At 39.3% G+C, this 24036-nt stretch overlaps 1 protein-coding gene and 1 long non-coding RNA gene across 8 annotated transcripts in view; one reads left to right on the forward strand and one right to left on the reverse strand.

Moving 5' to 3' along the window:
* The window catches only part of LOC126297410 (high affinity copper uptake protein 1-like), a 142472-nt gene extending 137010 nt beyond the window's left edge, over positions 1-5462 (reverse strand). For 2 of the 4 annotated variants that reach the window (XM_049988172.1, XM_049988170.1), the window contains exon 1: positions 5303-5462. The gene's annotated coding sequence lies outside the window, so the exon portion shown is untranslated. The remainder of the gene's footprint in view (positions 1-5302) is intronic. The other 2 variants (XM_049988174.1, XM_049988173.1) reach the window with 2 other exon arrangements.
* LOC126297411 (uncharacterized) overlaps positions 1-24036 on the forward strand; it is a 51301-nt gene that overhangs the window by 18781 nt on the left and 8484 nt on the right. For 3 of the 4 annotated variants that reach the window (XR_007552520.1, XR_007552519.1, XR_007552517.1), the window contains 3 exons: positions 14810-15006; positions 15116-15313; positions 15630-17408. This is a non-coding gene — a long non-coding RNA (uncharacterized LOC126297411). Of the gene's footprint in view, positions 1-14379; positions 14553-14809; positions 15007-15115; positions 15314-15629; positions 17409-24036 lie in introns of all 4 variants that reach the window. The other variant, XR_007552518.1, reaches the window with a different exon arrangement.

The raw sequence follows: 24036 nt of genomic DNA on the forward strand, positions 1-24036 counted from the left end.
AAGACTGACTGTCCGAACCAGTTGCAGTGAATCCATAGACTTTTACAAATCCTGTAAACTGAATCATTTCACAACACTTCGACAAAAATTCGTTCAAACGATCTACGGAACCTGTAACTAGCCTAACCACCCAGCTAGCATACCAGATGCTCTAGCTTGTGTAATAAAGGATTATAGAAGAGACCATGCATCTCTCAAATTTTAGACGCGAGATGGGACGCTAATTTCCGTGTCAAGCGTAGGCTGTATTGGGGCTTGGGAAGGATGTCTACAATTTACGGGACTGTAGATATCCATGAAGAAATATTTCGACATGGCAACGCTATGCGGGGTGAACTATGGCCGACAACGCGGAAAAAAAATTTGACATACATTGCACGCTAGTAACAGACTACTAAGTACGATCGCAACACGTTGTGGATTGAAATTTTAGGATATCGTGGACACTTTAGGATAACTACTTACGTACGGCTAGATGAATGGCAGATTAGAGGCTGACCAAAGTCAGCAGGAAGTAAGTCAATAGTAAAATGTTAGTCGTGGCTAGTTCACGGCCGTGGCGAAGATTCCAGGAGTAAGGAAACATTCGTCGGCGGTACAGGCAAGATTGGCAGTATTAGCACCCAGTGCCAGGATGGTTACCTTGCCGTAAGTACTCAACCAACGCGTCTACCTTCGTTACAAACCAGCGGCATCCCCTCTGACACACACACACACACACACACACACACACACACAGTGAGACTGTACAATCGGCTTCGATAAGTTGCTCTGTCTGCAGTTGCATGCACCTCACACAGAGGCACCATATGGCTTAGTAAATGCGGTGCCTTGTCACAGTGACTGGATTCAGGAACACCAGTATCCAATTCATGGACAGATCGCTATTTAGTATCGTATGATCCTCTTCCTCCGTCCAGCTGGCGTGCCCCATGCATACATTAAAGCTTGGGCACTGCTGAAGAAAAGAGACTCGTAAAGTACAATATACATTCGAAGACGAAAAAACGAACCACGAAGGAATAATTCGAATGGGATGGAAATATGTAAATGTGATGTACTTCTACAGACAAACAGATGTAAATTTTTCAGAAAAATTGAATGACCTATTCAAGTGTACACGCTTCGCAAATTGAGCAAGTCCATATCAAGTTAGCCCACCTCTAGCCCTTATGCAAGCATTTATTCGGCTTAACATGACTACTAGTTGTTGGATAAAGTGCAAATTCTGTCCAACTGGCGCGTTAGATGGTCAAAATCCCAAGATGGGATAATGCTGCAAACGTTCTCAGCTATGTAGATATAAAGCGACCTTGCTGGCCAAGCTAGTGTTTGACAAGCACCCAGACAAGCAGCAGAAACACTCACTGTGTGCGGGCGAGCATTATCTTGCTGAAATGTAGGCTCAGGATGGCTTGCCATGAAGGACAACAAGACGGGGCATAGAAGATAGTCTACGCACCACTGTGCTGCAAATGTGTCACTGATGATAACCAAAAGGGCCCTGCTATGAAAAGAATTGGCACCCCAGACCTTCACTCCTGGTGGTATAGTGGGCGACAGTCAGATTGGTATCCTACCGCTTTCCAGGGCGTCTCCAGCCATGTCTTCGACCTGGAGTAGAATTGTCTTCAGTGATGAGCCCTGATGACTGACGAAGACGTGTCTGGTGACGCTCCGGGCAGTTTCATAGCACGATCCCTTTTGTTGCCATCCACGGTATCCTTACAGCGCAGCGGTACGTCAATGATATTCTATCCCCCGTTCTGTTGCTCTTCATGGCAAGCCACCCTGGGCTTACATTGCAGAAACATAATGACCGACCGCACACGGTGAGAGTTTCTGCTGCTCGACTTTGCGCTTGTCGAACCCTACCTTAGCCAGTAAGATCACCTGATCTCTCCCCAACTGAGAATGGTTGGAGCATTATGGGCAGGGCACTCCAACCAGCTCGGAATTTGCACAATCTACCGCGTCAGTTGGACAGAATTTGGCTCGATATCCCTCAGGAGGACATCCAACGATTTTACCAATCAGTGCTAAGTCGAATAACTGCTCGCATAAGAATCACAGGTGGACCAAAACTTTATTGACCCGCTCAGCTTATGAAGCTCTTTCTCTTGAATAAATCACACCATTTATCTGAAATTGCATTAATTTGTCTGTACATGTACATCACTCCTACAGATTTCCATCCCATTAGGGTAATTCCTTCGTGTTAGTCTTTTTTTTTTGTCTTAATGTAAAATTACATATACTGGGTGATCAAAAAGTCAGTATAAATTTGAAAACTTAAACCACGGAATAATGTAGATAGATAGGTAAAAATTGACACACATGCTTGGAATGACATGGGGTTTTATTAGAACAAAAAAAAAACAAAGTTCACAAATGTCCGACAGATGGCACTGGACAGCTGGTAACTGCAACTGTGACGGGTGAGAGGTACGCCGATATGTTACAGAATCGCATCATCTCCAGCCTGGCTGATAAACACCTGCTGGAGCGTACGATGTTTATGCAGGATGGCGCTCCACCCCATATTGATAGACGCGTGACAGATTTCTTGCGTGCGTCGTTTGGTGATTATCGTGCGCTCAGCCGCCACTTTCGTCATGCTTGGCCTCCCAGGTCCTCAGACCTCAGTCCGTGCGATGATTGACTTTGGGATTACTTGAAGTCACAAGTGTATCGTGATCGATCGACATCTCTAGGGATGCTGAAAGACAACATCCGATGCCAATGCCTTACCATAACTCCGGACCTGCGTTACAGTGCTGTTCACAACATTATTCCTAGACTACAGCTATTGTTGAGGAATGATGGTGGACATATTGAGCATTTCCTGTAAAGAACATCATCTTTGCTTTGTTATGCTAATTATTGGTATTCTGATCAGATGATCTGTCGGACATTTTTTGAAGTTTTGAATTTTTTTGGTTCTAATAAAACCCTGTGTCATTCCAAGGGTGTGTGTCAATTTGTACCTCTCTAGCTACATTATTCCGTGATTTATTCAGTTTTCAAATTTATACTGACTTTTTGATCACCTGGTACACTTCAATTTAAGCATATGTATATGTGATAACTGTATATTGTGCGTTGCTCATCGGACTGCTTTCAGAAAAAACCCAAAGTTTCGCGTTGAATTTTACAGCCGACACAGTGGTTGAAAATCTGCTATTTTGCATATCTTTTCCAGATGAAAAGGAAGATTACTTTTTGATAAATTCCTACTTAAGATCATACCTGCTCGCTCCTCACTTCAGGCCTTAAAAATAATTATGAAATGCCCAGTAGATGTATGCACACATCCTCAAGCTGCTACTAATTTTGTGAGCATTCACAGACAGATTGGAGGAAGGCTGATAAGCACTGTTGACCGCTACAGACTGTGACATGTCGGCGCGCTCCCCCCCCCCCCCCCCCCCCCCCCTGTATTTGATTAGTGTCATCCTATCGCTCATCGACTTTTTGGTCAACTGTCTGATCTGTCACGTAGCCTGAAATTTTCGCTCCCCTAATATGCAACGCAGTTTTAGTTATAATTCATTAAAAGTACAAGGTAAACTCAGAAAAACTATTACACAAGACAAATCTTCGACAAATATTTTGATGCGTTTTGTGTACGTACTGGGTGCCCCAGGAGGAATGGTCAGTATTAAAGGATATGATAGGAACGATCGATCACTCCTGATGCAAAAGTGTCTAGTAAATATGGGCTCTAAACAGCATACCTTAAGAGCTGTGAGCACTTCTTCGATACTGTGAAATAGATCTCTTCTAATGCAAGCTCTTTCTATCCATATTTTGAGAGTAGGTAGCATGCGCAAAAAAAAAGAAAAAATTGTCAAGTATACTTTGGCCCCAAAATACACACCTTAGAGGTAAAACTTCAACAGAACAGATGTTTCACAGTGGCGAAGATGACAAAAGTGCTCATAGCTATTAAGATATGTACTTTACGGCCCATGTTTACTGGACTTTCGTTCGCGTGTTGGTCCATACTACCACCTTTAAAAATATGGAAAGCAGACAGCTTCGTTCACAGTATCAAAGGACAGTGCTCATATTTCTTAAGGGATATCTTTTACAGCCCATGTTTAGAAGACTTTTTTTTGCATCCTATGATTGTTCCTGTCATATCTCTGAATATTGGTCATTCCTCCTAGGGCACCCTATATACTGGTATTGTTCATAAACTATGGAAATATGCAGGATTGGGGGGGGGGGGAGGAAGAATTAAGAGGGAGAGTTAATGGAGAGTATAATCTGATACAACTGTTAAATTGTGAAGGGCACAGCTGTGACTGTCTAATTGCATATCACATTTTGTGAAATTATTAAAATGTTGTGCCATGTGCCACTTCATACATCAACAACTCACTTTTTACGAAACACATACGAATCAACTGGTTTTCCCAGCCTTCGACAATAAGGAATGTACTTGTACAGTGAAGACTGTAACTTTCGAGAGGGGCAAGAAGCTGATGGTCCACACAGTAATATAGTAAGAGAATAAGAAGTTCCTCCTATAAAGACAATTATAGAATGTCACATTCCTCAGTGCCTAGAATCTAAATAAAGCAAAAATATACTATTCACATGCAATGAGAATAAAATTCCTCTAAGAATACTTGTATTATAACAACGCAAAGTTTTCTTCACATGCACCACAGAAGCAACTGAAATGAGTAATGCTACTGACGGTGGTATTGGCGAAGTCCAGTTAACACAATGTAGCACTTATTTATAACAGAGGAGAACGAAAATTTGTGAACATATGCTCATAGTTTACTGTACAAACTGTCGATATTTTCTTCTACCCACTCAAGCAAAACATATGCTAACTGTACGTCTTTTTACATAAACCTGTGTGAACTAGTAATATATCACCAAAGTTCTACTCCCAATTACGACTAAATCTGGATCAAAAACTGTAGTAGTAAATCTAGGTTTCAATACATGACAACCATACATTGGAAATATCAACAATACCTTAGCTACACGACGACAACAATAAAATTACGCACCTAGGCATCCCGTTTACCTAGTCTTATCACAAAAAGACACGCGCGGAAAGTAGTAACATCACTGAAAGATACGTGTACCGTCCGTTTGGTTTTTATGAATTGTCAGTGAATAACGATTCACAAAACTTCCATATTTACACTAAATGCATTTCTGTAATTAAGAACTAAACGATGAGGTACTGTTGTCGGCAACATAAAACTCTGTGGCATCGTCTCATTAGGTTATGAACAGTGGATCAAACATTAAGTAAAAATTACAATGAACTCGCCTTTAAATGCAATGGATTCAGCACGTCCTGGCTAACTCTGACAGCCACACGAGGCAACGATGCATGTAAGGCACTTGTCACAAACTAAACTACGCTCACTCCTTTTCACATTATTTCCCCCACCTGGTAACCATCGCTCACCACAGATCACAATACACTTATCGATATCCATGACTGATAGGGTCGACTGTTGGAATATCGATTAAGGAAGATAATCATTGGTTTAAAGTCGATTCAAACCGCACGTAACGGATCCGAATAAAACGGTGGACAACGTCAGAGCCAAATCGAGGTAGCTCGAGCGACACTTTAAGGTGCTAAGCGCAATGGAACGTTAAACATTCCACAACGCGTGTCCAATGGCAGCATTCACACAAGCCACCAGCGGCACGGAGCGGGACATTGTCAACGTGCCTCGGGAAGAAACTTTTGACTTTGGCGTTGCTGCGGCGTAAAGGTGTATGGAAACATCGGAAGTTACCCTATTTTCAATGCCCTTTCATTCATTTTTAAGTGTTTTTTGTGATTTTGCGTCTTCCTAGTCTCTATTTCATTCTTTTGCTTTGTTTTTGTGACAAATTGCAAATATTCTATGACGACTTGACAATTTTACCGCTGAGTGTTCTTGTGCAATACTGGCCAGTTATCTGAAAGTGAAAAATGATATAGGCTGTGCAATAACTGAACAGAGCTGGTGCCTAGACTGAATATAAATAACAGGATAAATTGCTAAAGCAATTTCCATCATATAACCTTTTTTTGTGAAAAATCGGCTCTATTGAACGAGAAAATAGTTTCTTGTGACATCTGTTACATAGGGAAAAAACCACAATGGATAAGGTAAACAGGCTTTGTATATTACCTTATGAATATGATTTGATGTGTTTGTATGTATATATTTTCGCTAGCAAATAGATGTTGATGTTTTGAAATATTAATCCACTTATCAGCAACTTACCATACGAACATGAACATCCATAATGCTTGTTTTGACCATTAACATTTTTATCGGTTGTTGTTCATTAATTTCAATACTATAACTTACTGGTTTTTTGTGTAACTGATGGCATAGCTCTTAAATAATATATACCATGCATACACCTATCTCTGGTGGTTAGGTCTGAAATCATCTCCTCACAGAGAAGGAAGCAGTTTCTTTCATTATGTGCTATATGAAGTGAAGTGGTACCGACAGCTCCAGTTTTTTGCATTTATAGTTCACACCGTGCACTGATAATAACAATTTTATGAACTGTTGTTTTACTATTACAAATGCAGCAGTACAGTTAACCTAATATCTCCGAAATTCCTAATATTAATGTAATGATTATCGTTTCTATATGTGGATAAGTGAAACATATTGGCAGTTCTTCTTACAAGCAACAGTATTACAGTTCTTCAGCGACTACCTGTTTTTGGTGCATTCTGAGTCTCTTACTTCACCAATTTTACATGAGTAGAAGACAAAATATTAGTTGGTAGACAGCTTTCGTTTTCTGACGATTCCTCAATAATACATGTGAGATGTTTTAATATGCTTTGAGAAAAGCATATTCGTGCCATCAACTGTACAACTGTATGTTTGTTCTCTACCAGTTAGGATTATTACAATCTTTTCTTGGGAGAAAACCGTAAGGTACCAAAAAGAATATAGAATGTGCGCAAGCCTAATAGAAAAAGAGTTAAAAGACGTCATTTTTAAAACCATAGGACTTACGATCTACATCAGTGAATCAAACATACATTTTCGTCATACAACAACCACCCAAAAGTAAACATACACACTGATGAGCAAAACATTATGACTACACTGTGATGACGCCTGATAGCGACCCAGATGGCTATCATAGGATTTACGTTAGGCAAATATGGTCACTGAGACATTGTGAGTTCACTAATGCTCCTCAAACCACTGTAGTACGGTTCTGGCTCTGAGACACAGACAATTATACTGCTGAAAGATATCACCATCAGGGAAGACACCTAGCATGAACGGACGCAGGTGGATCACAGGTGTCAGTGTGTCTTCCACTACTACCACAGGTCCCATGCAACGTAGGAGAAATCTCCTATAGCATAATGCTGCTCCAGCCTGCGTCACAGGCGTTCTGCCCGTTTCGAGTCGCTGTTCACCTCGATGACGGCGTTTATGGAGACAACCATCGACCTAGTGTAGGAAGAATGTGATTCACCAGAAGAGCCAAGACGTTTACATTGACCGATGGTCGAATTAAGACGGCCTCAGGCCCACTGCAATCTTAATTTAAAATTTCGTGAGTCAACATGTGAACAAGTAGGTGCATTCTGCTGTACAGGTCAATGTTCAACAATGTATGATGGACGGTGTGCTCCAAAACACTTGTGTGTGCACCAGCATTGTGCTCTTTTGGCGGACATGCCACAGGTCAATCTGTCTCACTTCACAGGGCAGATGAGCGTCTCAGCCCCACGTTCTGTGAAGTCCAAGTATGTAGCACCTAGTGACAGTTTCACTATCCTACCTCTTTCTGTAGGTGCTCATGTCAGTAGGACATGAACATTCGACCAGCTTCGCCATTTCCGAGATACTCGTTCACAGGATCTGTGTGACTTTTGTCTAAGTGATGCACTCAATGAATTTCCCCATTTGCGGCTCATGTCTTTTGTAGGATGATCCTCCCTTACATAGTTTTGTTATCACGTCATGTGCCTCCAATGCAATGCCACAAGGTGGCATCCAATGTCGTAGTGGGCAGTAGTTGTAAGTTTGAGCTGATCAGTGTATAACTGTCATAATACTCCCTTAACGTAGTCCACATAAAAGTGCTGTGCCTTGGCACAGTTACAGTAGTGAACAGTTGGTGATAATTCCACTGATATATTACAGCTGTCGAAGATACAAATACTATGTGATTGTCAAAGAGATCAACTTGAAATGCATACAAAGTATGAATACCAAGGGAGTGTCTTAAACCAGTAAAAGGCCTGGTTCCGCTGACGTTTTGGACCGGAAATTAACATCATGTGACCATACCATCTCAGCTTAAGAGAACACTTGCCTGCCCATGTTCTAGCTATCTGAAAGTAGCTGCTAAGACGTGTGATACAGTTGCCTAGTCCCATACCGCTTGCTTAATCTAATTTTACTTGCTTTCCTTATTTTCTGTTGTTGCTACAATTTACTTCTTTTCATGTAATTCATGCAATTAAAGAGGTGAATACAATAAGCAAATTCAAAATAATGTGGGTTGCAGTAGTTATTTGTAAATGGAAAAGATTTGATTATGTGCTATACTTTCTTCTGATAAATTTTCTTCTTTGTATTTAACTCTGTGGAAACTAGACCATACACTGACAGAATTTCTGTGAGGAAAGAAAAATGAGAATTACTATAAGAATACTTGACTGAATTATGCAGCCTACCTTCTCAGTGTTTTACAATATTTATTCTATCACCATTGTACGATAAATAAATGCCTTATTCCAAAAGAAAACAAAATTTGGATGAGTATCACAAAGGCAGAAGGGCACAGACATGACCCTATAATGGTTGTAATATAGATTTCATTTTAGACTGCATAAATCTTAGTCGTTCTAGCTTCATCGGGATGAAGGTGTTAATGAACTACCCTTACCAGTGATACATACAGAAAATACGAGAGTTCTGTGGCATGCACCAAGTGTTAACAGAAAAGTGTGTATGAAATTTAAAGGTTTTTACTTGGTTTAGACAGTCATAGAACATTAATTTATGGGTGTTTAAATATCTGTGTGAATGTACTTAATGCAACCGTCAATGTGCCAGGAACAGAAGGTAGCGTCTGATACATTAATTTTGCGAGAAAATCTTCATTACTGAATAAATTTCTCAATATTCAATGCACAATGACAATTAACTTGGTCACGTATGTTACAACATATGGTGACTACTACTTAAGCTTGAGTCTACTTCTGCAATGAGGTGAAACACACATTACAAAAATAGCAACTGCACCCTGTCATTCTGTCAGGCGAAAGTTCTTAAGCACAACTGAGATGTGTAATTAGCACCATATTTTTCCATTTAATAGGAGTCAACCATTTTAGTACATGGTGCTTCATATTTTGTTGAGTGCATATGGATAACTGATGGATCAAAATTACGAACAATTCGCCTTTATAGCCACGAATACAAAATCATATTCCACTCGAGCATAGAGTTCCATATCAGCTCTACCTTTCGTCTTGGAACTGGTGCCTCTTATGAGGGGTCCTCAATAGTTTTTCATCCAGGGTTACACCTACATATTTCACTATCCCCTTCACTGGTAGTGTTTCATCGAGAAGCGTGAGATTCCAATGTGTGTGTTGGGTCTGCTCACTCGTAAATGGTACTAAAACTGACCCTTAGATCCTGTTCCCTGCATCAATTTTGTATAATGTTCAATGCTCCTTGTGCCATAGCTGTGACTGTACTTGAAAAATTTGCCAAGTATTACTATGACAAGATTGTCTGCGTATCCCTGGCAAAATTACTGTGTAGAGTTTAATTCTACAATGAGTTCATTCAGCACGAGGTTCCTCAGTAGAGGGGACAAGACCCCTCCTTGTGGACACCCTCTGGTGGTGTTGATTACCATTTTTTTTTTTTTTTGCATCACGGGGGCTCCAAACTGTCTACCACTAAGCATGTCTCTAATTCACCTGCAAATGGTGGTCTCCAAGCCATGCATCTCAGCTGCCTTAACCATGCATTCGAAGGTCTTGTTGTTAAAAGCCCCTTCGATGTCCAAGAAGATGCAGACGGATATTCCCTAAAGGTATAGCGCTTTATCCACCTTCCCAACAAGTTGCTGGAGTCCAGCTTCACAAAATTTTTCTGGTTGGTATGCATGATGGTTTGTGTGTAGAGGGACCCTAGTTAACCTCCTCTCCCTAACATGCACGTTGACCAGTTTTTCTAATGTTTCAAGAAGAAAGGACAGACTGATTGGTCTCGTATCCTTGGCCTTGGTACTATCAGTTCTCCCTGGCATTGGAATGAAGATAACCTTCATTGCCCTCCAGATGCTAGGAATGATTCCTGCTACTACGTTAACCCTAAATAACCTGCATAGGAACCTTAAGTTCACTCCTGCTTGTTTGCAGCCAGGTGACTTGAACTGTTGGAATGTTCACACTGCCCATTGCATTTTACTATGGTCAGTACATTCACTGGCAGATTTCCAGTTCTCCCTTCAAATTCATGAAAACAGATATCTCACAGGGAGCTCATCCTGGTCTATGTTGACTGGCGGAGTTAATTGAGAAAATTAGTCTTGAGTACTTCCAATGTTTCATGTGCTGTCCTTGTGTACTCCCCATTCTCTTTCCTTAAAGTTTCTCCTAGATTAATTGGTGCCCTAGTGAGGATTTTGTGAAATCTGGCCTAAACAGCCATACCCTCTACCTCCTCACAGCATAGCTTCCTGGACGCCTGCTTTGCTTGCTTCATTGCAAGATTGTATTTGACAAAAGCCTCCTGATATTCTGCCCATTGTCTTTTCCTTCTTTCAAGCTTAAACAGTCTTCGTATCTGTTTCCCCTGTGATTCCAGGTTCTTGTTCCACCAAGATACATTCCTATTCATGCACTTCTTGGTGATTGAGCAGTTATCATGGTATGAGGTCAGCAATAACTGCGTGAAATAACCACAGAAATCAATGTTGGATGCACAATGAATTTATCCATTAGGACAGTGTAGCGAAATATGGCGTTAATAGGCTATAGCAGCAGATGACCAACACGAGTGTCTTTTTCTTGCCGCACATCGCCTGCAGCACCTAGGCTGGGCTCGTGACCATTTTGGTTGGACCCTAGTTGACTGGAAAACTGTGATCCAGTCAGAGAGTCAGTTGGTACAATATGATGGTAGGATCTGAGCATGGCAAAGATCGCACAAAGGTACAGACCCAAGTTGTCAACCAGGAAATGTGCAAGCTGGTGGTGGCTTCATAAGGCTGTGGACTGTGTTTATGTAGAATGGACTGGGTCCTCAGGTCCAACTGAGGCAATCATTGGCTGTAAATGGTTGTTTGGCTACTTTTACACCATTTGTAGCCATTCATGATGGACTTCATGCTCTCAAGCAATGATGGAATTTTTATGGATGGCAGTGTGCCATGTCACCAGGCTATTGTTTGTGGCTGGTTTGAAGAACATTCTGGACAATTCGAGTGAATGATATGGCCACCCAGACTATTCAACAAGTATCCCATCGAACATTTATGGGACATAATCGAGAGATCAGTTGATGCACAAAATCTTGCACCAGCAAGACTTTTGCAATTGTGAACAGCTATAGAGGCAGCATGGCTCAGTGGCTTCAAACAACTCGAGTCTATACCACATCCAGTTGCTGCACGATACCAGGCAAAAGATGGTCTGGCACTATTTTAGGAGTTACCCCATGACTTATTGTCACCTCAGTGTATAAGAATATCAATAGCATCAGGATGCATGTGTGACTGCAACCAGTAGCTATGTCTGTATTATCTGTTTGTTAAAATACACTAATGTGGTTAAAGAAGGTATAGATCAGATAAAGGGACAGAGAGACCATTAGTAGCCAGTGCATTTACAGCAACTAGCTCAGTCTTTAGGTAAGTTAACATGAGAAGTTAATTTAATAAAATTCCAATTAAATTCTCAGAGCAATTTTTATTCCACAAATCCTTTTGTTCAGTCAAGATTTCCTCCAGATGTATTTTAAAATGACTCAAAATCTCAATTTGCTACAGTGAACCCATGTAGTACCTTTCACCTAACTTGTGTAACAATTACAAATATCCTTTCCTGTGTCCTATGGTGTGTTCAGAAGACTTCAGAGGAATACCTAAAACTGAATTACTAGCTTGTGGATATGCTCTTGAAACCTAGTCTTAACCTGTACTCTCTTTGACCTGCATAGAATTTATTACATTGCTCACAACTGTGTTTATCAATGGATTGTTAACCACTCCAGTTTACATACAGTGGATCTTGCATAGTATTGTTTGCATTTTCCCATTTCAAATTTAGGTTGTTCTGGAGATACAAAGTGCAATAATAGATCTATTAGTCCCTCACTTTTTCCTAGAACTCACCATATGTGATTGGTTTTATAGAAACAGATAAAAAATATGCTCTATTGGTTGCTACCAGGTGTGGGATATAACATCATGCTATCTTATTTCACACGCATACAAATTTTTCACCTACTCCATAAAGGTTTTCATTGTGTAAATTTACAAATGTTTTCTTTCTAAAGGTATATATCAGTAACAGTTACCAGTAACTGCTCTTTTAAATTTACTACTCATGTATGTCTGGTGTAAGATTACATAGCATGTGATACATATATCCATTAGGCATTTAATTGCCTTTGGTGACAATGTCACTAAGATGAGAAAACAGTTCCAATTATTGATTACCTTCTTTTGAAGGTAAGTTTTAAAATGGTTCCCATCTGTTAATTTTAGAAATGATATTGAGTTATTGTTTCAGTATAATATTCACATTGACTGGTGTATTTATTTTAGGTGTAATTTACAATACTCATCAGTTATCAAAAAATTAGTGTCATATGATTTTTGTCAATGAGATACCCTCAGTGTTTCCTTTCCTTATAATATATTTGCTCTTGTTGCACATAAGAATTATCTATACACCATTGATGATGGAGTTGTAACTGTACTTTTGTAACCCATGAAGAGATCTTAGGTGACTTGATGAGTCACTTGTTTAGCTAGCAGTGTGGCTTACCCTATAGTACTTAAGAATTGACGGCCACAGTGGTCTCGCGGTTCTAGGCGCGCAGTCCGGAACCGTGCGACTGCTATGGTCGCAGGTTCGAATCCTGCCTTGGGCATGGATGTGTGTGATGTCCTTAGGTTAGTTAGGTTTAAGTAGTTCTAAGTTCTAGGGGACTAATGACCACAGAAGTTGAGTCCCATAGTGCTCAGAGCCATTTGAACCATTGAACTTTAGAATTGGACTCTCAGTATGAGGTAGTTTAGGTACAAGTTTTTATCTTTGGTTGTATGAACCTCAGATTAATGTAATACAACTAGTTTTACACAAATTTTGTCATATAATGATTAATGTTGTTTCATGTGTGTTGTTGACAGTTATGTCCTCTCAAAAGAATTATAGTAAAAATAGAAATTCATGTTACCTCACTACCAAGCTACTGCAATTATTGACTGCTTTTAGCAGTACATATTTAAGGTACAGGTCATTTGTTACTTAAGGGTTAAGTCTCACCTCACCTGAGGTCTTAGTTTTACATATATGATGCTATGATTTGCTCATCCTGAAATTGAGATATTACGCAGCTTCGAGGTCCAAGTACTATGTAAACAGGTATTAACCAATTAAATTCTAGACACATGATTTAAGGTGTAGATCATAGTGTACTTGGGATTGCACCACCCTTTACTCAAGGTCTAGGTTCTGTGCCATCTGTCAGCTGAAGTCTGACAAGTGTATGTCATCTGATATTGAGATTTCAGGATGTACCACTTTAGGTTGTTCATTAGAAGTTACATGGCAGGGTCTAAGATTTATATGCCTTGGGATTACATTTATTTCTGCTTTTTTTAATGGAACATGCTATTAAACAATACATGAATTGTGTATGCTACCTTCTCTGCCTAATGTGTAAACTAATACCCATGAAATATAGACAGATATGTTCAGGAAGGTGACCACTGAGATCATTATGTAGAGCTTTTCCTATCAGCTAAACGTACTCACAAGGTCCTAATAGTACTTTAATAAGATTTGGTAGTCACTTAACACAACTGTAAAGTTGGACAGATTGAATGTTGCACCACTTCTCATACCTTTGTTGCCTCTGTCCACCTACATACATAGTAACTTCATCTGCAGTTATCATATACTATTATAGTCCTTTAATTTGACATCTTTCATGGAGTTTAGTTCAGATGAATGCCCTCTTTTTTTTATTTTTGTAACACCAAAGTCTATATAATGCTGTGTAACAGGTTGTTGTTGTAGTTGTTCAGAGAATGGGTGCCATGTTATATAATTATGACTGTAATCTTTGACCAGACTAAAGAATATTTGTAACCTCTTAGGTATTCATGGACTGTCTCATGCCAGTGAAACACCTGGCGGTGCTGATGTCCTGGACTAGAAACCAGCATCATGTGGCCAGCTGTTGTACTACCCTGGTTGCAATGGCAGATGAGCAGCTGACACAGAACTCTATGCTCAAGTGGAATATGATTTTGTATTCGTGGGTATAAAGGTGTATTTTCATCATTTTGTTCCTTCTGTTATCCATATGCACTCAACAAAATAGGAAGCACTGTGTACTAAAATGGCTGACTCCTATTAAATGGAAAAATATGGTGCTAATTAAATTTCGGTTGTGCTTAAGAACTTTCGCCTGACAGAATGAAAGTGTGCAGTTGCTATTTTTGTAATTTTTCACCTTGTTGCAGAAGTAGACTCAAGCTTAAGCGGTAGTAATACATTATAACAGGTTATTTATGTTGTTCACAGGAGGACACCATCATAAACTTACAAAAAACATCTAGACCGCTAAGTGGCGCTAGTGTAGTGTTCGCATATTGAACAGGAAGGGAGCAGACACTTGCAGGGCAACAGTGAGTAAACTTGATCGATCGTGTGCAGCTTTAAATTGCAATAACAAGAATGGAAGGAAAAACTAAAATGTGAAAGAATGTTACATTACAAAGGTTAGTCATTCCGGGTAATTTCTTTGTAATACTACTTCTGCAACACTTTCCTGAAAACTAATAATTATACTTTACACAGCTGATACGATATAAATGCTTATTTCTTTAGGTTCCCTCATTCTGATTATTCTCTCAATCAGAAATGGATAGTTGCATCTTGCGGAGAGATTTTTGACCCACAGCAAATCATTCACTGTTTTCTGATCATTTTGAAGAGTGTTGCTATATTGCAAATCATGTGAATAGAAGGCAACTAAATGACGATGCTATATCCACAATATTTGAATTTCGACCTCATTTGAATAAGGTACAGTGTCCTAGAAGTAGCCGGCCGCGGTGGTCTCGCGGTTCTAGGCGCTCAGTCCGGAACCGCGTGACTGCTGCGGTCGCAGGTTCGAATCCTGCCTTGGGCATGGATGTGTGTGATGTCCTTAGGTTAGTTAGGTTTAATTAGTTCTAAGTTCTAGGCGACTGATGACCACAGATGTTAAGTCGCATAGTGCTCAGAGCCATTTGAACCATTTTTTTTGTCCTAGAAGTCATGTTATATATGTGGAAATACGCATTACACTGTGGAAATACTGCAATCAGTGTATATAATTGTGTGCTTGTATCTTTTCCAGGTTACTAAGGAAAGGAAACAACGAAAGCCAAAAAATGAAGTCAAGGCTGTTCAGAACGTCTGTGAAAATGAAATGCCTTTTTCTGTTTACATTTAAGAAACGTCATTCATTTCCGTCAACTCGAACGAAATTGAAGGGAAAGTACGATCCAAAGGAAAGTACTATCGAATGATTGAAAGGAAGGTGGGGAAAAACTGTACTTTATAAGAATAAGTTCAATACAGACGCTGAAAGTTGTGAATTGGCAAATATTTTGGAACAACTGAAAGTGAAAAAGTTTAACGATAAAATGATATAATTAACGCCATTCATAGTGACATGTTGTTGGAAATACTAGATTGTAGCAAAATCGGAGCACAACAGTATCCTGAAAAAGTTAAAACCATTTACTATAACTTTAAACTTTCAAAACTCCAGCTGCCTACTTGTATGTTCACAGTACATTTATTATTGCCAGATGAACGCACATTATGTAGATGATGATACAACTCTATTAAACATTTGCTGGGATTTACAGCAAATTTCTAAATTATAAAAGCGCGTATCCAGATATATTTTGTGCGTTAATGTTTTGATGAAATGTCAATGAAGAAGTGTACTGAGTGAGATGGCACTGAATTTGAGGGCTATGTTAATTTTGGGTGTGTTCCAACAACATTAGCAATAGAGGAATCTGAATGTAAAGAGGGTTTTGTTGTTATGCCAGTTGGTGTCATTGACCATTGGACAACCCCTGTACAGTACTTCTTGACGGTGTTTCTGCCTGGGAGAAGACCATTATTGAAATGGCCATTACAGTGTTACATGACGAAAATATGGCTGTATAACTATCACTTGCGATGGCTTTTCAACAAATATTGCAATGGCCAAGGAGCTAGATCTAACTATTGCAGCTCATCCTGTTTCAGGTAATAATGTACATATTTTTGATCCATGGCATATAATAAAGTTAATTAGAGATTTGTTTGCTACATTTAAGAATAAAGTTGGTGGTAGTGGAAGAAAAGTATGCTGAGAATACAATGAAAAGCTTCATTCCATACAAGAAAATGAAGTGCTTCATCTTGCAAAGAAACTCAAATTGTTACATCTGAATTTTGGTCAGCAGAAGATGAAAGTAAATCTACTGTTAAAGTTTTCATTGCTTCAGTTAGCAGGTTCGTTACTCGTTTACTACCAAACGTCAGTTCTGGTAGTGTTTTTGTAATGGACAATGCGCCATATTATTTTGAATAATTAAATAAGGCACCAATGGCTACTGCAAGGAGAGATGTAATAGTCAGCTCGTTGAAAAATAATGAAATAGGCTTTGAACAGAAAATGCAGAAAATGGAACTTCTGGAATTAGTGAAATGATACAAGCCACAGAAGACGCATTATGTGATTGATACATTAGCAGAGAGCTACAGCCACAAAGTTACACGTCTTCCACCATATTACAAAGCAAATGAACTCATTTGGGCTCAAATAAAAGCAGATGTGCGGAGCGAAACAAAACCTTTACGTTGCAAGTCACAGAGAGGCTGCTAAATGAGGCTGTCACACGAATAACTACAAAAATTGGAAGGACGTCGTGAACCATGTGTGGAAAGAGATTACAAGGTGAAACATAGAGGAAGGTGTAAGAGAAGCATCTGTTCATAATATTGTAATTTATTTATTAGGTGATGAGGACAGCAACAGTGAAGATACTGAAGACTGTGTGGTCGTGACGAGAGAGAGAGCCAATCAGATGACAGTGATATTGGGGGTTTCCATTATATTGCACGAAAAATAGAGGTAACGTTGTTACTCGATATTTTACACATAACATTTGTGCAGTTTGCTTTACCTTGTTAATTTTGAAAATCTGATTGTGTGTAATTTTTATTTTGGCTGGAACCATAGTCATAGTAACTTTTTTAATGACGTTACTGCATTTGACAGTAATAATTTTTATTTGATTGTTATATGATCCCGAGTTCGGCCATAGGCCATTTTCAAGTACAGTAACCTTTTTATATGTCAAAATATATCAGACTGGTATAAAATACTGAACCATAATAAAAATTGTTGCAGTCAAATGGTTTGCAACATCATTGAAGAAAATATTTGTATGTGTGTTTGTATTAGGTGACAAACACTGGTAGCGCATGTGAAAAAATATCGATCAGCAGAATGCTGCCCCTACATGAATGCTGCAATCTGACACAGCATTTTGTTACATGCTGCCGCGGGGCCGAAGTTTGGGACGGGAGGTCTGTCATGCAGCCTTGGGCCTAACAAAAACTTTTGATGTTATCGATCATTGTTCCTGAGAAAGCTTCAATTGTGTGGTGTGAGAGAGGTGTGTCAAATTAGTGGATTAAATCATATTTGGAATACCGCTCTCAGGTAACTAAAATTAAGTACATGGAAGGAAATGAACTCCAGGTACGCCTTTCAGAACCATGTGGATTAAGTCATGGTGTTCCACAGAGATCTGTTTTCGGTCCCTCTCTTTTTTGTGTACTTTCATGATTTCCCATTACACAATAGAGATTCTGAACCAGTAATGTTTGCAGGTGACATTAATCTATTGATTGAAGGAAATATTACTGCCTCTGCAAATGATATTACAAAAGAAGTGTGAATGGTTTGCCAGAAACAGGCTAGTAGTTAATCTCACCCCCCACCCCCCAAAAAACTCATGAATTTCCACACAGAGGAAAATAAAAGTGCAGCACAACCAGTAATATGTATAGACAACCAAAACATTAGTGCTGTCACCAAAATTAAATTTCTGGGGATTCATATCCAGGAAAATCTTAGCTGGAGCTGTCATATCACACCCCTAAATTCAAAACTAGCAAAAATGAGCTATGTAGTAAGAATTCATTGCAACAATACTAGTGCAGAAACAGTTTGGGGGGTATGCTTTGCTCGTGTACATTCAATACTGAAGATCAGGAAGATTTTCTGGGGAATTGTACAAGAGGCCATAAGTTTTCAGGAAACAAAAGATAATTATAAGAATAATGAAACAAGTGAACAGCAGGAAACGATGCAAACATTTCTTTAAAGAACTAAAGAATTTACCTCTCCCCTGCTTTTATATACTGGAAGCAGTCATCCATGTCAAGAAACGTAAACTGAGAAAAGAAAGCATTATTTCTCACAACAAAAGTTTTCATGATTATAGTACCAGGTTAGACCGTGCCATACATGTTAGTCATTGTAACACCATATTATCCCCGAAAGGTGTGTATCGTGCAGGAACTAAACTATACAACAGATTGCCAAGAGACAAAATCTCTTCCTGAACTACAGAACTTAGTCTGTGACAGCCTACCTTCTGCGAAACTGCTACTACTCAATCTCACAGTATCTTACACTAGACAAAATGTAATTTATAACTTTAATTGTAGAAATAAGTCACAAATATAAGTATTTAACCAAATTTGTAATTATTAATGCTGCAGATTTTGTATAAAATTTTAAATGATGTATGTTTGATGTTTGTAAAATCGATAGCTGAAAAGGGTTTCTGTCAAATATTTTATGACAGATACATGTACTAAAAAAGGGATTATATGGACAAATAAACAAACTAGTAATTTCACTGTGTTCATGATGGCATTTGATCTAGGTATAATTCGAAAACCACCTATCTTAATTGTTATCCAATGCAAAGTAATATTATAAATGGAAGTTATAAATGAGAAACTAGTTGTGTATGTGTTTGTACTTCAATTGGCATTATGAACTATTTTGTTCTTGATATGGACTGAAAAGAGACTTTACACACCACAATTATAGTCATAATCAGTTTGTAAATCTGAACTTGAAATTACATGACAAATATTTCTGTACTGGACTGAGACTCCCATCCAGCAACCTTTCTCTGTTAACCAACAACGAAAAATGTTAAATAGGGCTTCATTCCCCAGTAATAAACTTTAAATGGCATAATGTATGCGTTGGACGTCGTTTCGCCGTCCGGTGTGGTAGAGCGGTTCTAGGCGCTTCAGTCTGGAACCGCGCGACCGCTACAGTCGCAGGTTCGAATCCTGCCTAGGGCATAGATGTGTGTGATGTCCTTAGGTTAGTGAGGTTTAAGTAGTTCTAAGATCTAGGGGACTGATGACCTTAGATGTTAAGTACCATAGTGCTCACAGCCATTTTGACGTCGTTTCGACCTAAGCACCTAATCTGGTTGTTATGTAAGCACAATCAAATGCCAGATCTGAAATTTTCTCGTCTGTTGACACAAGTTTGAAATCGCAACGACGTGACAAATGAATAATTTCTACTTTCTAGGATTCGAACCTTTCGCTGGTGTCTTCTAGCCACGAATAGGCAATAAATATAGATTTCTTTCACCAGTGGTGAGACATGTGCATGTCTGAACTAGAAATGACGTGACGAAGAGTGCAGTGCTGACTATTAATTGAACCCTGCACATGTCGTCATTGAATACACACAGACACGTTAACTATCGAATTGTTTTTCGCTAGTAGCTATGAGTGGCGTGTGTGTACTTGAAATAATGTGAGAAAAAGGTCTATCTCTCTGGGTGTCGAAACTCACATACTGTTATCGAACACGACTAAGGTGAGATAAAAAAATCAAAATAATTTTCCAACAAAAATTAGGTGTGCTCATGCTAAAGCCTGAAAGGAAATTATAAAAATTTTGTGTCGAGCTGGGATTCATAACCTGACACACGCTGTATGTGGTGACCTTGAGGAGTTTGGAATCTTGAGCAAACAGTGAACTGATGGCGCTACAACATGAAGGCATCAAATCCTGCGAAAGGGAAGATCCAAGTTCTAATCCCAATCTGGAGCCAATGTATTCACCATCTGAAGCTGAAATAAGATAGAATAAGTGGCGTGTGACCTTACATTGCGTTTGATTTTTTAAACTAATAAAAATACTAGTTTAAGAAATGTTACTGGTGACAGTTTCTGCATGCTGCCACTTAGCCTCTGTCATGGTGTAATATAACCTCTAGCCAGTAGGAAAGGGACATCACGTTTAATGTGAATTTGGTACTGTGGTGAAATTTTATGTTCTTCATATGGTATAAGTTGGGGTGAATAGGATCTACTAGTGCTTATTAAAAACGATCGCTGTAAGTGGCAATTGAACCAAGACCCTATGTATATGAACCTCGTGTCAAGCCCCAAGACCACTGAACTCCATATAAGATTGGATCATAATTTTGTTGTAGCACAAGTGCACCACCTTAATATTGCGTTCAACAATGGCGTGACTGTTTAGTTTCCACATTAGTTGGGCAATGTTCAATGTTTTTCTATTTTTCTTCTGAAGGTGGAAAACTTTTCTCGAATGATTTTACTTTGTGATGAAAGTTGTATGAACTGTGTCATTTTTTGAGTGTGTAGAACAGTTTAAAAACGGACGAGCCTCAGTAACTGATTACCAACGTTCTCGCTGGCCATCTAAAGTGTCAACTCCTTCGCTTGAAACTGGCATTGACGACATTATTCATGAATACTGAGACATAACAATAGAACATACGGCAAAAGCAGTTCCAGTAGATGCCAGCATAGCTCATACCGTTATCACTAACAAGCTCAAGTACATCACCACAAGTGCAATGTGGGTTCTGAAACAGTTAATGCAACAGCACAATGAACCAAGATTCAGAGTGTGAAGACTTGAAATAACGTTATGGATGAGATTTTAATGTATGATGAAACTTTTCAACATTTTGAACCAGAATCCAAAAGACGAAGTATGTAACAAGAATTTGTGGGGAATATTGCACAAAAAACTAGAGATGTTGCATCAGGTACTAAAAAATTAGTTCGATTGGGATAAACTTGTTAATATTGGTGGAGATTATGTTGAGAATTCGTAAGTCTCGTCTGGTAAAAATACACTTTTTCTTTATCAGTCTGTCCTTTTAATAATTGAATGTTTCTCATATTAAAGATCTACATTGTTTTAAAACAAAAAGCATAGGTTCATTCCATGTGATTCCAATGTTAATTGAGCACTAATGTTAAGACTGAAATACCGGGTATCAAATCTTCTTACATGACGTTCTAATGCTGCATTATGCCCAAAACTCAAAAATATACATTTTTCACAAATGGTGGTTGTTGTTGTTGTTAGCGACTGAATAATTTACATGGTGGATGGCATGGTGGTTTGCCCTTAGATATAGCTGGAGATCATCAGTGTATAAGTGATATTTACAGTTGGAAAGAACAGTTGAGATGTACTTAACATATGAGCCTAGCAGCTGGCTCAATACTGATCATTGAGGGATTCCTGGTACTAAATTCCTCCATTGTGACCTTTTTGTTCCAATCATTACACATTGCTGGCGAAATGTAAGGTACGAGTGGAACCATTCTACAGCATTTGAAGAAAAGTTTGGGCTTTTGAGTTTAGAAAGTAAAATGTCAAAGTCCACAGTGTTGAATGCTTTGCTGAAATCTAAAAAGCACAATAATCGCCTGCTGTTTGTCCATGGCTTGTTTTAAATCAGTCACTTTTATAACTGCAGTCGACATGCTGCGATTTTGCCTGAAACCAGACTGGCATTTATCTTAAAGGTTATGTGACGTTAAATAATTAGTGATCTGTCCGTGAACTATATATTCTGAATCCTTGAATAGGGCTGATAGAATGGAAATGGGCCTGTAGTAGGAGACAGATGGCTTCTTTGGTAATGGTTTTATGAGTCCTTGCTTACATTCTGCAAGGTGCAAGAGGTTTGAAGTATTGTTAAAAATTTCCGTTGTTCTGGGCAGCAATGGATCAAAAATTGTTCAAATGTCTCTAATCACTGTAACACCTGAGGTCATCAGCCTTAGTACTACTTAAACCTAACTAACTTAAGGACATCACACACATCCATGCCCGAGGCAGGATTCGAAACTGCGACTGTAACAGTAGCACGGTTCTTGACTTAAGTGCCTAGAACCGCACGGCCACAGCAGCAATGGAACGACGGGAAAATTGATCATTTGCACTGTAATATTATCGTGTCCTGCAACTGCAGAACGAATTCACGCAATTGACTTCCTGCCCACATTAGGGCTTCGTCTGAAGAGAGAATTTCTTGAATCACTGGTGCATTATGGGAATAGATAGTTTGTGCCCTTGCGTTTTGGTCAACTGTAGAAGTCGGCGTCGCGAAATACTCATTTAGATCTTCAATAGCAAGTAGAGGTTTAGTGGCAAATTTTGGTTTGCCTATTTCTGGGCCTCGTAGATTTTTCCACAGTACAGCAAGTCTGTCAAAGTCCTATGTTAGCGAGTGGGCATACCTGAGTTTTGCATTCCTGGCGGACTGACTTACACGGTTTCATAACTGCTTATATGTGATGTGATTATCAGATGTTGGATTTCGCTTGTATTTCCTGTGCACTGCGTCTCTGACAGTCGTGATGTGTTTCAGATGAACTGTGAGTCAGGGCGCAAGTTTTCTCATTACTCTTACTGTTTCTATGGCAGCATCTTTAGTGGATAAGTTACTGAGACTCTCAGTGAAATTAGAGACTTTATTTATGTCGACGTTATTTCCTGCTTTTGTCTGGTAAGAAATGTGTGTCCACTGTAAGTTCAGACAATATAATGCGCATAATATTTCTAAAGGTCGACGTTTGAGGTTTATTCTATGGGCACTGTAGTGAGTAATTCAAAAATATTAGGTCATGAGCAGATAGGCCTGGTGCAGAAATCTGATCAGTGCATATTACTGTTTGGCGTTCTGCTTGTGAATATCGATGAACTATGAGTGTTAGTTGCATTGTGAGTAGGTCCAAGTGGAACGAGCTGTGAGGTTTGAGCAGAAAAGTATGTGAGTGAATTTTGGTAGAGAAGGACTATTGTTCAAAAAATTTATCTCTGGCTAGAATTACGTGTTCGTATGAAGGTTCAAGATTTGACGGTGCAAACTGAAAATTGGAAAGCTGTCCAACTTTATGTGGATTGTGTGTATTACACAGGTGAGATACTTTCTATTCAAAGGTTTAATTTCAAAGAACATGTATTCAGGCTGTTTGTCCTCGTAGTTAGGCAAGAGTATGAGCTACGGGTACAAATTTGCCTGAACATATGCTACCACACAGACCCGTATCTTGCATCTGCCTTGTTTCATAGAAACGTACGCATCTAGACTTAGAGAACTGGAGGGGATGCTAGGCTGCAGATATGCCTCTGACAGGAATATGATGCGAAATCTGAGGTTCTGAAATGTCCAGCAGAACTGTCAGATAGGCTTGAAAGGAAGCACTGCAAATTTGTATGTGCCATCTGTATCGTAGAGGTGGAAGTGGTGGCTGCTGTAGAGAAAGACATGGGCAAGGGCCTTGCAGAATGCTGGGAGGAGTGGGAAGAGGGGAGTGTGGAGCTGGGCACAGGTGTGTATGGCAACAGAGAGTGGGAGATTCAAGGTCGGGCAGAC

The sequence above is a fragment of the Schistocerca gregaria genome, chromosome X (genome assembly GCF_023897955.1).
Source record: "Schistocerca gregaria isolate iqSchGreg1 chromosome X, iqSchGreg1.2, whole genome shotgun sequence".
Taxonomy (NCBI): Eukaryota; Metazoa; Arthropoda; class Insecta; order Orthoptera; family Acrididae; genus Schistocerca; species Schistocerca gregaria.